Genomic DNA, 15,319 nt, shown 5'->3' with positions numbered 1-15,319 from the left:
ACAGAAGACATCTTGATATCTCTCACCATTTAGGAAATTCCAAGTTTTTGGAGTTCTGTGAAGAAACAGGATGAAGATCACATATGTATTTCTTATTGGAAATCACATTATGACAATGTGGATAACTGAGGGCAAATTAATTTCCAGGTACACAATGGAAAATGAAAGCCCTCTCCCCCTGCTTAGGGAGATTTGTGTGGATTCAAATCTTATTAAGCATCTATATTCAATGACAGTTACCATAGCCAGGTGACTCTGGCACTTAGTAAAATTATTCTGGTGTCTGTGCAAGAATGGCAGATTTATGGATTACCTATGGCATAGGGTGGTTGTGAGGACAAAATGAATTAATATTTAAGCAGTGTCTAGAATTGTGCCTGGCCTGCAGGAAGCATGTTTAAGTGCTCACCATCATTATTATTATCATCCCTATTATGGGATGGGTCATATAGACATTAGTCTCCTGCTAGGGATGAGTGGAACTTCTCAGTCTCATTTTCATAGAGCTTTATACTCAAGCCAGCAGACTTGATGGAACTCTTGGCCAGGAATCTGGGCTCTGTAGGCCATGTGGGAGGATCCTTCATCTCTCAGCTCAGTCTCAGAACACAAAGCCAGCCTGGTGGTCATGGCAGAGTCAGTGAGATTAGGATCATGTGTGTCAGGTCGTTGTGAGAGCACAATGCAGTGATGTCTGTGAGAGTGCTTGGTGACCATCAGACTTCCTCCAAACATAACAGGTTATGAGCAATACTGTGTCTTCCTCCTGGTTGAACGATAGCCTGTGAGTTCAACTTAGTCATAGAGCATCTCAGAGATGAGAGATCAGCTGGTTGACCTGCACTCCACCACCCCCAGCACACCCCGGAGAAGTGAAAGTGGTTTGTCCATGATGTGAAAATGGCTGGAAGAGACTTCCTGCATAGGAGGTCAGAGCTCCTGGCCTTCAGGCTTCTGGCATGTTGCCGACCCTGAGGCCTTTAAGCCAGAGATCAAGCATGCTTGTCCCTGAAGCCACAGCCTCCCATGATGGCGGTGATAAAAAAACAAAACAAAATAACTTCCTCCAAAAACTGCATGTACTACTGGGGATGACATATGGGAGAATCTGGGTCATGCTCATCAGCTTGGGATCTCTGAAAGGTGCCTTCCCCAATTAAGATTCAGAGCCACTGTCCATTTCTGACAACTCCACTAGAGGGAGCTACCACCACCTGTATTTCTCCTATAGGCCTAAAGGGGGGTGGGGTGGGGGAAGATACTCAGAGCTGCCCTTGGGTGCCCATGGCACTTCTTGATTGGAAGAGGTCATGAGGCATCACTTAGGTCATTTCACGGGGTCCTTGCATGACCAACCAAACCTTTTCTGTGAATCCATGCAAGGCTGAGAGTCTGCATTGCCTTCTTCAGCGGCTGCCCTGCTCTCCCCACAGCAATCCCCAATGGCTGGAAGTCCAGTGAATGGGTGAAGACCTCCACTCCCCTTGCGTGTCCTTGCTTGAGCACGAGGAGGTGCTGTGTGCAATGGTAAACATGGCTGCTCAGAGATCCCAGGCTCATGTGGTGGGAACCAGGGCTTCAAAGACTCCCTGATCCTATGGCCTGTGAAGTCAAGTGGGCATCTTCAGGAGCCTCGTATGGGGGTCCCAAACTCCTGGTCCACAGAGCAATGAGGAGCAGCAGGAAACTGCTCTGGAAAGCCTACACAGAGGCCTGGCATCCTGGGGAATTCTGCCCAATTTGCTCTCTGAGAAGGGAAATTATCCATAGGATCTGGGCAATAACATGGCAAAGGAACCAAGTATCTTTGAAAAAAAAAATGATTTTCCACTTCAAATACCAAAATCGCAGAGATTTTCCAGAATCTCACCAGGCCAGAGATCAGGCTGGGTTATTTTGAACTCCTACCAGGATAGGTGACCTGTGTACAAACTTTCTCTTCCAGAGGGAGTCTTCAGCTCTGGGCCTCAATTCCCTCCTCTGTCAAGCAAGGGGTTGATTTCAATGATCTTCAAACAGCCAAATGCTCAGTTTGTCCTCATGCATTGTGGCTCATTTCTCACCAACTCTCTGTTCTCTATAGTTTGAACTACGTTAAAAGTTGTTTCCCTCCTTCACATAAGCATCTTTTATTTTTATTTATTTATTTAATTTTTTAAGAAAGAGAGCATGCATACCCAAGAGCACACAGGTCGGAGGGGTGCAGGGAGGGTTAAAGGGAGAGGGAAAAAGACAATCTTAAGCAGGCTCCATGCCCAGCATGGAGCCGGACACGGGATTAATCTTACCATCCCAAAATCACAACCTGAGCAGAAATCAAGAGGCAGTCATTTAACCGACTGAGCCACTCAGGCACGCCTATATAAGCAACTTTTAAAAAATATCAGTAATAAGAAAATTAGGTTGACCTCTTAGAATCAGTCAACTCATCAGAAATGATTCTGAGCTCCTCTATGTTTGACAGGGTCACAACAGTAGGCTGGAGAAGTCTAAAAGGAGGACTAAAGTTTACATTCCCTGTGTCAACAATCATTGCCTGTTGTCTGGTTTCTGTTTTGGTTCTCCTGGCTTTTGACAGGCTAGTGGTAGCTCTTCGGGAACTCTGTGAGGTTGCCCCACATCCTAGTGACAGGGTCCTCATTTCTAAGCACTGCTTAGTCTCTCAAAGTTGCCTCAATGGCTCAAACTTGGTTCCAAGTTGGATTTTGATGAAAAAGGAAGTGGACAACAGCAGGAGTGTATGGGGGTTTCCTTAGAGGCAAATCTGGGAGGAGGCATTCCGTATGCTGATCAATACATTATTCCAATCAATATGGTGTTGGAATAAGGAAAAACCATTTTTCAGGGTTTTACGTTTTTGTTTTTGTTTTGCCCAGTGCCTTGATAATCAAGAAAGGCTTCTGGACATTACTATGAGCAAAATACCAGGGCAGGTTTGGGCTAGGCCAATCCTCATTCTTCACTGTGGATCTGAATCACCTGGAAAACTTGCTAAAATGCAGATTTCTGGGCTCCAACCCCTGGCCTTGCAGATTCAGGTCTGAGAAGGGTCCCAGGCATGTATTTCTATAAAGCTCCCACTGATGCCAAAGCTGCAGGTCAGGGCATCACACTTTGAGTAGCATCGACCAGGAATGCAGTGAGGACTCCTGTTGTCATCTACACCCAGTGCAGAGAGCACTGTGCAAACAACCAGCTGGGGATTGCTGAATTTATAGGGAGCAGTCCATGACGTAGATGGGTGAGTAGCTACATCTCCAAGGAAACAAGGCCAGTCCCTTCTCCACCCCCCACCCCCACCCCCACCCCTTAGTCAATGAGCAGCCTCCTGCTAATTACCACGTTTGAGGGAAGCATCGTCCTGCGGGGAGCTTCGGCCAGCAGGGGGCGCCAGACTGCTTCTTCACGGGCCCGAGGGTCGGAGAATAGGAAAAATACTGAAGAAAGGGAGCAAAACCGGATCCGTAGCACCGCACTGCAATCCTGAAGGGCAACACCATGGAGAACTCTGGCTTGGCCGGGAGCGGGGTCTGTTTGCTTTTCAGGTTGTTTGGTTCCCCCCACCCCGTTGTCTCATTGCGCATTCACGGTGACCGCGTTAGGCAAGAGGGGGCGCGCGGCCTGACACGATGCCTATCCCTGTTTTGCAGATGGAGATGAGACAGCATGAATGGGGCTTGTGCAAGGTGGCAGTAGGGGAGCGCCGGGCTCACTGGACCAATGCGACCTGCCCAGGTGTGCCGTGGATGGGGTGCAAGCCTGCGGTGGGCTGGCCAGCGCGAGGTCTCTGTCCACCCCAACCGAGGGCCATGATGCTGATCAGACTTTGCTCCTTGGGGTGGGGAAGGCGGAGGAATTCTTTGAGGGGGGTGGGGTGGGGAAAGACCAAGTAAAGCAGTCCTGAGAGCTCACATACAAAATGACGGAGAGGGTATCTCCCTGTCCTGCGCTTGCAGAGCAGTGTGTCCGGAGCTGTGCCGCGCGTCCCTGTGCTCTGGTCCCCGGAGCGCAGGCCGCGAAGCAGACCCGGCGCCCACTGCCCAGGACCCACCACCATATATGTCCACAGTATCCCTGCCTCTTCCTCACTCAGGGACCCCTCTTCCCCCACTAGGTGGGTGGACATAGGAGAGAGCTGAATCCCCCACAGATCATTTGGAAGGAATTTGCTTTTCTGCCACCAAAAGCCCCTTTCTTTCCTTTCTTGTCATAAAAGTGGCTGCCTAGTGATTTCAGAGAAAGGTACGAGTCTAGGTAACATCCAAACAGCTAAGATCACTGGCTCACTGGATATGTAATTTGAACCCTAATTCATTTGGGGGGACACATTTCTGTGTGTAAGTGTATGCTTTTGTGTGCACATAGGAGTACAACCTCTATGGCAAAGTATGGAGACAAACATAGGCAGGGAAAATTTAGTTTGTGGACTTGGCGCATTATTTCCTGGATCCACCCATATGTCTAAGGAATCCTTCCCTTGCCCCAATTAGCTTATGAATATCCTCCTGTCCCTGTGACCAACACATGCAAATCCCACGTTCAGATAGAGCCCCTCCTTACAACTAAATGGAGGGACCAGAAGCCTTTATTTTTAGACTGTTGTCTGATTTTTCTCCATCTCGCTGTGATGGCTTTTGACATGAGCAAATGAGCAGAGTCCTTCTTTTATAGGTCTAAATGAAAAGGGACATGTGTGTGTGTGTGCAGTTCCCACCTTGACTGCACTTTTTAAAGCGTTTTTAGTAAGCAAAACCATGTCTCCATGCTGTCCTGTTCCACACAGCTCTCTTTCCTGCCAGCCACTGAAAGGGGTCTTAAACAAGAGCCCGTGGGATTCACTGCCCCCCCCCCGCCCCCCACCACACTGATGTTCTGGATATGAATTCTGACTTTCCTAGTGGCAGTTTCCAAAAAGGCTTTGTCCCTTGTCCCTTGTCCCTTGTTGAGTGCAAAAGCCATAGCTCTTCAAGACAGAGCATCTGCCCTCAACCCTTAGCTATTCTGCAGCTGTTTGGATAGCAGGAATTGTCAACATCAGATCCTAGCCTGATGTATTGCGCTCCTTGAACTCGCGTCTTTGGGACGCTGCAGGGCCTGCCCCCAGGTCCTCTCTGCTGCTCTGCACAGCTCTCATTGCCGACTCAGGCTCTGCAGCTTCCTTCTGCTGTCTTGAATGCTGCCTGGTTGCTGGAACCAGGAAGGGGTCCAAGGACCAAGAGTCAGGGGTGGCAGAGCAAGCAGCGTGTGCTATAGATGGCCATGGTGATCCTTTCTCTGTCCTTGTGGGACCCCCATCCTCCCTCCCCCTCCCTCCCTCCGCCCCTCCCTCCCTCCGTCCGCCCCAGTCTTCCCCACTGCTGTAACTGACCTGGAACATCAGAGGCAGGAAAGTCACTGCTCCAATTGAATTTTGCTGCAGTTTCTTTTTTTCCTCCCCTAGATATGCTGAGAGCTATTTTTAGCCAGGGATTTTTTTTCTTTTTTCTTTTCTTTCTTTCTTTCTTTCTTTCTTTCTTTCTTTCTTTCTTTCTTTCTTTCTTTCTTTTTTTCTTTCTTTCTTTCTTTTTTTTTCTTTTCTTTTCTTTTCTTTTTCAGGAGATCCACAGTCTATTTTTAAAGCCCTTACAGAGGCCAAGTCATCGTGTTTCTCATAGAGACTTTGGCGTTAGGTGGGAGAGGCCACAGCAAATGGAGGTCAAGGGTCTTCCTGAAGAAAAAAGGGTGGTCAGGAAAGGCCTAGGGAAGGTTGGAAAAAGCTGGACCCAGGCAAGGGAAGAAGAAGCTACTTTTTTGTGCTGGGGAGTTCATGGAGACCCAATATGCTCCTCCGTCCAATAGCTCAGGGCTTCGGGCCAGAGCAGCTTCTACTGTCATCCTGGCAACTGCAATGACATTGCCTTCAAATGTGGTGGCAGTTGGTTTAATTTACCACATTCTTCTCTTCTTTTGCCACATTTCTACACTCAGATCTCTCCCCACCTCCCCTCCAGTGGCACTACTTTATAGAGAGCTGCATTGTGGGAGGTTTTGGACAATGGAATAGGCATGAAGTCAGCCTTGGGAGAGGAGGGGGTGCCTGGGGGTGCCACAGACAGTGGCCAGGGGTGGATCAGCTCTGCATGTGGCAGGGAGGCAGGTGGGCAGGGCTATGGGGGTCACAGGCTCCACAGGAGGAAGAGAGGAAGGAGGAAACCAAACACTTAGAGGGCAGAGTTGCTTCTGGGAAAGCTTGGGAGTTGGTTGGGAGTGATTTGGGCAGAGATGTTAATGGTGCGGCATGCTTTGTGTCCCTGAGTCCTTCTGAGGCTCCCTTAGACCCTGCCTTTCCCTCTTTCATTCCTGGCACTTAGCCATTTGCTTCAGGGCCCCCAGTAGATAGGAGAAGGGACCAGAGTTCTGAGTGCTCCTGAACAGACCCCACGCTCCCCATCCTCATATGTTCCCACCACGACCTGACTCAGCCCATCCCACTGGCCTCTTTGCTTGTTATGTCAGGCTCCATGTGAGCCTGGGGTTCTGGGATGCCCCTATCTCTGGACTCTCATTTCCATGACACTAAGTGTGCCCTTCCCTACCACCCTACTTAAAATTGGCATCTCCCTTCCCAGCACTCTCTAGTGCCCCTCCCCTTGCTTAATTTTGGGTTTTTCACCATTTGACACACCCTATATCTTATTATCTCTGGTTCATTATCTGTTGCCTAAGTTCCATAAGGATAGGGATATCACTTCTTTTTTTTTGGTGGAGGGGATATCACTTCTTTTGTTCACTACAAATCCTTCAGTGCTTAGACCAGTGTTTGCATATTTTAAGCACTGAATATATATTTATTGAGTGAATTAATAAAAAGAACAAAATGTGCCACGGGAAAATCATCCACGGGATGCTTTATCTCTGACCCTCCTAGTATGCTCTCCAGGCCAGTAGTGCTCAGGGAGGGGAAGAGGGAAAAATAGTGGCCACCAGCCCCAGCACACACACACACACACACACACACACACACACACAGATCAGTTTCAACCCCAGAATAACAAGCAATTCAGAACCGTAGAAGGAAGAGACCAAGACATCATTAGATCTAAGCCTCTCCTTTGTGCAGAAGAGTTAACTAAAGCTCAGACAGGTGCAGTAACCTGCCCAGAGTCACACAGCCAACTAGTGGCAGGGAGTGGAAACTGGGTTCCCTGCTGCTAGACTAGAATTCCAGCAATTCCAGGGGCCACTGACCATTGTTTGCCTAGAAATGTGGGATAAATATTGCATTCCTTCCCAGGCCATGGAGGTAAGTGCCTTCTTGACCCATGGGGAAGAACTTCCCTTAAACTTCGGGCAAACCAATCAGCAAACCAGAGTCCACAGGCTCTCAGCCAGCTGGTGGGCTCAGGCCAGCTATGGAAAAATCTGCCTGTGAAGTCATCTGCTCTCAGCAGGACCCAAACTATGAGCTGCAAAGAAACCGCATCAGCAGAGAGACAGATACTCTGCCTCCAGGAGGTGATCAAGGACTGTGTTAGCCTCATCCCTGGTGAAGTCAAAGTCCTTACCAAGGGGAGTTTGTGGGGCATTGGGAAGGGGGCTGCAAACTCCATGCTTTCCACAGCTAGAGTGGCCCATGTGGAAGTCACCAAGCCATCAGCAGGAGTAGCTGTGTGAGGAGGAGTCAGTGAAGCCCTTCTGATTCTGGAACAACAGTTTGTCAGCCAGCTCACTCATTGATAACACTGATGCCCACTTGGTCCGGGATCCCGTTGCCCTGGGGAAACAGAGGTATCTCCAAGCTCAGGGACTCTGTGTCTTGTGGGGAGGCAGGAAATATTTCTTCCTGTCCATCTCCCCAACCCAGGAACCATGATAACATATGTGAATTGGCAAGTACAAATTGAAACGATGACAACCATGTAACTAGAAAACGAGGAAACTAAGTCATAAAGTGTATTAATCTATAATAAAATGAGTTTGTGTGTGTAGTGTGTGCACTAGATATTTGAATGTATGAGTTACACCAAAACAGACTTACGGTGACTGAATTCATTGCATTATCATATTTACAACATGCTAAGTACTCTTCACACACTTCTATGCTGCATGTCTTCACTATATGCCTCTGAGACCAGCAGGTCAAGGATTTATTGTCTGTGTCTATGTTTAAGGAAACAGAGAGTCAGAAAAATTAAGTCCCACATCCAAAATCTCTCCCATAGGGAAGTAGCAGAGCAGGGGCTTGAAACCACGACTACCAGATGACAAATGCCAGGTGGGGTTAATCAGGGCTGGCTTCAGGGAGGTGGTCTGAGCCCAGTTTAGGGGGAGGGAACTGCCTTTCTGGCCATGGAACGTGCCAGCCTGGCCAGGACCTGTCTCAGAGGCTGGTAAAAACTGTGTTACCCCAAAGAGTGGCTAGTCTGGGAGGGCTGCTCCATTGGCCCTCCCTTCAGGCCCACTCTCCTTGACCACCTGTCAGCTAATCCCCACCAGCGCATATGTGTTAGGGGGAATTGTCAGACAGCAGTCCTGCTGGAGATGTGTAGTGAGTTAAAAAATCCTGAAGAACAGGAAGGCTCCATAGTCAACACTGGTGTCTTAGGCTTGGAGTCCCAGAGCTTGAGGGAGAACAACCCATCTTCCTGACCACTGTCTCCTCACTCATGCTGCCCCACTGTCTGTGCAGGGACCTGAATGGTGGCCTCCAAAGAGGTATGTCCACATCCTAACCCTTGGAACCTGTGAGTGTGACTTGTTTGCAGATGTAATTAAGTGTATGATCTCATGATGAAATCATCCTGGCTTATCTGCATGGGCCCTAAATATGATGGTAAATATTCATACTAGAGACACACAAAGGACAGATGAGAGGAGGAGAAAGCCACATGAAGCTGGGGGCAGAGTTTGGAGGCATCAGAAGCTGGAAGAGGCAAAGAAAGACTCACCCCTAGAACCATGGTAGGGATCACGGCCTTGCCAACCCTTTGAGTTCAGCCTTCAGGCCTCCAGAAATGAGAGAGGGTAAGTTTCTGTAGTTTAGTTCAGCACAGCGGCTTGGTTCTCTGGTTATTTCTCCTGGTTAGGGTCTCCTCTCCATTTCAATCCCTGAGCTTATCCCTGCGGTGACATTTGTCATTCGGACCAAGTGCCCCCTCATTTGCCTACCTCTTGATCACAGTCTGAGGTCAGAGACCCTTACAATTTATGACCTTGTCCCACATATCTTCATGGGGTTCAGTCCCAAGCAGGTGCCTGGGGCAGAGGACACCTGCATGCATCAGTGTGTGTGTGCATGTTAGGCCAGAGGTTGGGGAGGGGGGGTTAGGGGGGGTTCACTGTTGGAGGGAGACTCATTGGAGGGAGTGGGAGTGAGTCAGACCCTACAAAACAAAAAGGGAGAGTATTCCACATATTGGGAGCAGTGGGGACTAATACACTGCAATGAAGCTGAGTTATTCCATGGGGGTCAGAGGCTAGGAGACCTCTGTAAAACCATCAGGCCCTCCCTGAACACCAGCTCTTAATGTGAACCGTGGTCCCTTAAATACTTGGTGCAGTCCTGAAGTATGGGTATGGGTATTAATATTGCCCTCACTCAGAGAAAATAGAGACAGAGAGACCTTGAATACATTCCCCCATGGCCCACAGTTAATACGAGGGGGAGGGGCTGGAATGCCAACCCTGATAATCTGGGTCTGGGACGATTATGCCATTCTATTTCCCTCTGGATGAAGATGATGTTGGTGGTAGAAATGTAGCAACACTTACAGAGCACTTTCGGTGTGCCAGATGCCACTCAAAGCACTCTGCAGGTATTAACCAGTTCAATCCTCACAACTGCTCTAGAGGTAGGTTCTGTTGTAAAGCAGGACACAGAGGCACAGATTGCATAGGTGAATGCCTCAGGCAAACTGCCCTCTGTTAGTAAGTTGTGGTGGGGGTATAGGAATAAGCACAGTCCTATTTTCCCAAGGCTGGGGACCAATCTCAATACACACCACGTCTTTGTTGGAATGAAAAGCTTGTATTTCCTGGGCCCTGCCTCTATGGGTTCTAGTAGGAAACTCAGGTGCACCAAGATTCCTCCCACGTGGTGTTAAGCATTCCCAAAGTGTCTCATGTGCTCTAGAATTCGTCCTGGCAGCAGATACTTGGTTCCCAGTGGTTTCCTTTCCTGCTACGGGTGCCCATGACCATGGGGTCCCCTCCTGATTATTACTTTATTCTTCTTCAGCTTCTGTTGCAACTTCTATCCCTTGCCTTAAAAAGTTCCCAAAATGACCCACATAGGAAAGCAGACTTAACCATCCCAGGCTACTCTGTTCTGCTCTGCCTCAGAGATTTTAGTGAACCAGCTTCCACTCTTTTCTTGCTTCTCAGCCCCATTTTCATTCCTCACTCCCCCATCCTCCAGCAGCCAGGATCTAGGTGCAGATCCCAGGCCTGGGCCAGCTAAGGAACACCAAAGGACTGTCCTCTTCCCTCCCTTCCCTGCTGATGGAAAGTGTCCATCTAGATGGAAAGTGTCCAGTCTGGGGGTCCCTTCATTCCCAGCACACATGGGTTTCTCAGGACAATTGCCTGCTCTGTTAGATTCTCCTCAATAGCCCTTCAGATATGTGCACATGGGTCTGAATATATGATGAACAAGTTTCTGTTCTCTAGCTGATGTTTTGAGATGAGTCAGATGGAGGAGGCGATCAGCAAGCGAGGGAGTTTGAACACTATGTGCCAGGCCACAAGGGTCATTAAAGGCTATCGTACCATTGCATTAGAACACAGATAGCATCTTTTTAAAAAAGATTTTATTTATTTATTCATGAGGGACACAGAGAGAGAAGCAGAGCAGGCTCCCTGTGTGGGACCTCCCAGGACTTCAGGATCACGACCTGAGCTAAAGGCAGACACTCAACCACTCAGGTGCCCCCATATAGCATTTTCTAACAGTTATAAGACATTAATTCTTACTGGGTCATCCACGCCCCTTTAAGTCTCCAGTGACAAACCACCAGGTCTCCAAGGCACTTCTGCTGCCCTGGCAAATTCTGGAGCAGAACTACCCTAGCACCCAGCTTTTAGTTGGAAGACACACTGCTTCCAGGAGGAGGTGCTGTCATCAAAGTACTCTGGCTGGGCTAATAGGAGCTATGCAGAGTGGAGAGCCCGAGGCCAAATTTCCTTTGTAAGAAACTGCCCCTGTCTCTATATGTTTTAAATATGGGTTTCTTATTTGTCTTCGAGGTTGTTTATCTGACCATAGTGTTGGGTTTTATAAGGAACTGGGAAAGTCAGGACTATTAACTCAGTCCTAAGATTTTTCAATGTCTATCCTTGTCAGCATGGCAGGGACAGGGTGGAGGGCACCAGCTTGTTTCCTGAGATTCTCCTGGTCCAAAGAGAGTCCAACTAAGAGCAGAAAAACACTGAGGAATGCATGGGCAGATACTTCCTTATAGTCCAAGATGCTGTCTGTGGGGTTAATAATAGTGATGAAGATGATCTGATGATGGTGATGATGAGGATGCTAATGATGATACTAGCTAATGTTTCTTGAAAAAGAACTCTGTACCTAGCACTGTGCTAAGCCCTTGATATGCAACAGCTCATTTAATCCTCACAGCAACCCTATGAGATAGGTACTGCTATTGTCCTTTTACAGATAAGGAAGCTAAGGCTCAGAGAGGTTAAGAAACTTGCTTGAGGGCACACAGCAGGTGAATGATAGAACTGAGCTTCCTTTGCAAGGAAGGCTGCCTCCAGAGCCCCATCCCTGAAGTGATGACTTCTATCATGTCTTTTTAGTCCCTGGTGCCCTTTGTGCATTCCAGATCCTTAACTCATGTGATAGGCTCCACTCTCTCTCCAAAAGTGAAGGTGTTCTTACTCAATAAAGGGGCATAGTGGGTGGACAATAACATGGGGAAGACAGCCAGAGTTTGTGACTGGGGGTTAGGGCTGTAGGCTGGAAAAGAGGAGAAGAACCTAGAGAGGTACATTGGGTGAGATAATAAGGGTTTTGACTATCAATAGGAAGTTCAAGGATTTTTGAATAGAGAAATGGCAAGATCAAATTTGTATTTTAGAAGCCACTTGCAGTGATTAGGGTCTGTGTGGGGCCATCTTATCCATATTCCTACAAACCATACCACTAGGAAGGCCCTTGCTTGCACCCACTTTGAGCCTGTGTGTGCCTAGCAGATAGGAAGCAAGGGCCTTTCCTCCATTTTGCAGAGAAGGAAGCTGAGACTTGTAAGTTCTGTACCATTTTGGCTTCCCTCAGCTCTGAGAAGTGAAGGAACATGCCATGCATCCAGTGGGTGTTGATAGGTGTTTAACAACTGACCCTTTGAAGGGAAAACAACCTTATTTGGAGCATTTGCAAGTTCCCTTAGTATAAATACCCGGCTGTAGCCAACTTCAAGCTACCTACCAGTATATTATTAACTGAGTTGCAGAGTTCCTGAAAATGTAACATTTGGTTCTAGTAAGCTAACAAGAGCTGTCTCCCACATACCTCTCATGCATTCTTAGTGCCCTCCCCTGGCCAGTATTCATGCAGACTCTGAGGGAGCTCCAAGCCAGTGCTGATAAGAGAGGCAAAGTAACTTGTCCAGGCCAACTTGGAGACTCAGAAGTGCAGTGAGGGATAGAAACTGGCATCTTAGCTCCTAGGCCAGGTGTTTGTGTGGACTCTGTTTAGGAAGACAAAATTTGATCTCTGCCTGGATCCCTTTCAGAAGAGATTTTACTTTTGGTGGTGGCAAAGTCTTCCTGTCTTCCAGGATATGTGTCACAACCTGTTACTGGAACTGGAAAAATAATGTCACAGAGTATTTTTAACAGTGAGTACAAATCCCCTACAGTAATGGATGATCTACAATCTACGGGCTTAAGTTCTCAAATCTATAGATCATTTTTCAGTTTCCTGAGTGCCTCTATGGCCTTGTCATTCATCTGATCATTTGTTTGATAGAAACTGAGGGCTAAGGCATGGAGATTATGGAAAACAGATGAGAAGCATTGCCAGTTAGGTACTGATAAGACAGAGGTTAGAGGTGGGGACAGGCAGAAAATCATGAGTCCTGGCATATGAGATGAAAGTCAACAAGTAATCCACCATTAGGGTTTTGAAACCCAACTGGGAGGCTCTCAGAGCCAGTAGATAGGAGGGAGGTACTCAGCACCAGTGAGCAGAGAACATGGCTCACAGAAACCTGACTTTGAAGCGTGAGACTGATCCAGCCTCTGGTTCTTACTCACTTCTTGTTGGGACAAGAAATAATGCCGGGTAGGAGATTTCCCTAAGGTACACCAGGGAAGAGGAAAGAAATTAATACTTGTAGAAAGACCCTGGAATATATTAAGATCTGTCTGTATGAGCATATATTTTCCTTAAGACCTGGCAGCAAGGAGAGACTTTGTGTGTTAAGTGGTACTATTTCATTATTTGTTTGAGAAAACAAATGTTCAGAGAGGTTAAGTCACTTGCCCATGTTCACACAGCTGGTAAATAGCACAGCTGGGAGAGGGATAAGAGGGTAGCGGCTGAATACAGATTCAGAAAAACTGGCAGGCAGTTGGGATATGATAGAAATAGACTCAGTTGAGTGTCTTCCTGCTTTTGTGGGGAAGTATGACAGCTGATGACTGGAGTGGCTGGGCAGAGGGCTGGAAGAAGGAGAGTGGTATTTCTGTTTTCCTCATGCCACTGGGAGCAAGGTGTTCACTGCCCTGTTCATGTATTCTCTCTGGAGGAAGTGCTCTGAGTGTTTACACAAGGGCACATTTCTGGCACACCAAGGGAGACAAACTCTAAATGGAGACCATATCCCCAGCTTGGCAGATGCCTGAGAATAAGGCGCGCTTGCTGACATGTTGATGGAGAACAGGGACTTCTTGTTTACCCAGCTCACCATCTGGACGAGCAAGGCAATGTCCAAGGAAATAGATGTAACTGAAAGCTCAGAGGCTGCCTCTCTGGCTTCCTTCATGTGTGCTCCAGAGTGCTTTGGCTGCTTCTTGGCCAGGTACGCAGTGTGGATGGTGGGCCAGGGCAAGGCAGGAGCTTGGAACTGCCAGCAGATTCAGGACAGCACAGGGATGAGGCTGCAGGAGCTGGGGAAAGGGGTGACTGCAAATGTTTGGAGCAGAGAAGTTGAGAACTGTTCTCTCTGAGGGAATAAAAGAGTGAAAAGGCTTTTTCTATTGAAAGAGGGACTGGGATCATATAAATGGGAGAGCTTCCTAAGGTTGAGAAAAGGTGCATGTTTTAAGCAGGCCATCTGGTGAAATTCTTTTGGTATGGATGACAGGAAAAGTTGGGGTGGAACTGGGGCTGGATCAGGGGATAAGTAGCTCCCAGCCTATATCTTACAGTTTGGGAGGCACCAGTCCATCCCATTCAATACAGCTGAGGAGACTGGGAAGATTTGAGTCCCTGAATCCTTTGAGGGGTTGTAGGTATAAAAATAGTTCAACAATTCCCTTGACCCATTCTTGCCCATGAAGGGACACAATCAGCTGGAAAATTCAGAACTGTGAGCAAACCCCACATTGTGTTCATTGGACATAGGGATGCCTTCCTTATTACTTCAGTAGAGGCTAGTTTGAAAAATTCCTTGCATTGGTCAGGATAGACCTGTACCAAACAACCACCAAAAAACCTCAGTGGCTTGGACACCTGGGTGGCTCAGTTGGTTAAGCATTTGACTCTTGAGTTCCACACAGGTCATGATCTCAGGGTTGTGCGATCAAGCCTCACATCAGGCTCCTTGCTGGGTGTGGAGCCTGCTTAAAATTCTCTTTCTCTCCCTCCCCCTTTGCCCCGTTCCCCACTCCTGCTCTCTATTTCTCTCTCTCTCAAAAAAATTAAAAAAACAAAACCCCTCAGTGGTTTAACATAATAAAGTACATATCTCACTCATGTCACAGTTCCAGTGAGTTGGTGAAAGAAGAGGGCATGTGGGAGGCTCTGCTCCATGTCATCCAGGGTCCCAAGCCCTGCCATTCCCTAGACCTCATGGTTTTCCACTGCTTATGGCTGCAAAGCAAGGGATGGAGGGAAAGAGGGAGTAGGATTACCCAGGAGATTTTTAGAGGCCAGTAGTAGAAGCGGCAAAAATCACTCTTGTCAATATTCCATTGCCCAGAATGAGACACATGGCCCCATCTGCCTGCAAATGAGACTGAGAAAAGAAGTGCCCAGGGGGAAAAAGGAAACTAGATTTGGATTTGGTGAACTCACAGCAGTGTCTCTGGCACACGTTTCCTGAGATTTCTGGGGGGGATCCTGTGTGTGAGGGGAGTTGGTTGCAATGGGTGGTCTCTATGATTTCTC

The 15,319-nt window shown here is 47.9% G+C and overlaps 1 protein-coding gene across 2 annotated transcripts in view; it reads left to right on the top strand.

Annotated features, from left to right (window-relative positions):
• The window catches only part of KCNA6 (potassium voltage-gated channel subfamily A member 6), a 54,170-nt gene extending 46,203 nt beyond the window's left edge, over positions 1–7,967 (top strand). Inside the window, exons 1-2 of one of the 2 annotated variants that reach the window (XR_013364410.1) lie at positions 471–929; positions 3,651–7,967. The gene's annotated coding sequence lies outside the window, so the exon portion shown is untranslated. Of the gene's footprint in view, positions 1–470; positions 930–3,650 lie in introns of those variants that run through there. The other variant, XM_077871365.1, reaches the window with a different exon arrangement.
• The last annotated feature ends 7,352 nt before the right edge of the window (positions 7,968–15,319 follow it).

The sequence above is a fragment of the Canis aureus genome, chromosome 25 (genome assembly GCF_053574225.1).
Source record: "Canis aureus isolate CA01 chromosome 25, VMU_Caureus_v.1.0, whole genome shotgun sequence".
NCBI classification, from domain to species: domain Eukaryota; kingdom Metazoa; phylum Chordata; class Mammalia; order Carnivora; family Canidae; genus Canis; species Canis aureus.
Note: the sequence above shows the minus strand (reverse complement) of the source record. Positions and strands in the feature narration are given on the sequence as shown.